General features: G+C 44.8%; 1 pseudogene; it reads left to right on the top strand.

Moving 5' to 3' along the window:
• On the top strand, positions 1-535 carry LOC134364342 (keratin-associated protein 13-1-like; annotated as a pseudogene).
• The last annotated feature ends 244 nt before the right edge of the window (positions 536-779 follow it).

Here is a 779-nt window from a genome sequence, read left to right as displayed (position 1 = left end):
GAATCTTCTTAATTACACTCAACTGAACTCACATATCCTGTCAACATGTCCTACAACCACTGTTCTAGTAACTTCCTCTCCTGGTCCCTTGGGTACTACCTGTCCTACTCAGGTTCCTTCTGTGGCTCTTCCTATCCCAGCAACCTGGTCTACTTCACTGACTGACTTCTGCTCTCCCAGCACCTGTCAGCTGGGCTCCTCTCTCTACAGTGGCTGTCAGAAGACCTGCTGCAAGCTCATCAGCTCCCAGATGTACTATGTGTTGTCCAACACCTACTAGATGCCATGCTACTGCCCAAGGACCTCCACACTCTGAAGTCCCTTCCAGGCATCTTATCCTGGATCTCTGGGCTTTGGGTCCAGCAGCTGCTGCTCTCTGGGTTACAGATCTAGAAGCTGCTACTCACTGGGCTGTGGATCCTGTGGCTTCAGATCCCTGAATTATAGACTCTGTGGCTTCCCTTTCCTGGGCTATGGATCCAGTTTCTGCTACCCAACACATGTTCCTTTTAGGAATTTCTATTTACCTTGTTAACAGCCATTCTGCAGACCTGACTTGTACTGGCTAATTTGTTGACTGGCCAAAGCCTATCTGAGAAATGCAGATTCTGTAGGAAGATCATGTATGAATTTTTTCCGTTGAGAAGTATCCTAATATTTTTGATCACCAACTTGTCTTTTCTCTCTAGCCTTCAAATAGTGATTCATATACTGAATCTGTCCAACTACAAAATTAATGAATAATCCAAACTACATTATTGATAGAACTTACAGGTTTT

Source organism: Cynocephalus volans, chromosome 1, assembly GCF_027409185.1.
Source record: "Cynocephalus volans isolate mCynVol1 chromosome 1, mCynVol1.pri, whole genome shotgun sequence".
Lineage (NCBI taxonomy): Eukaryota > Metazoa > Chordata > Mammalia > Dermoptera > Cynocephalidae > Cynocephalus > Cynocephalus volans.
The sequence above is the reverse complement of the archived record's forward strand: the minus strand, read 5'-3'. Positions and strand labels throughout refer to the sequence as shown.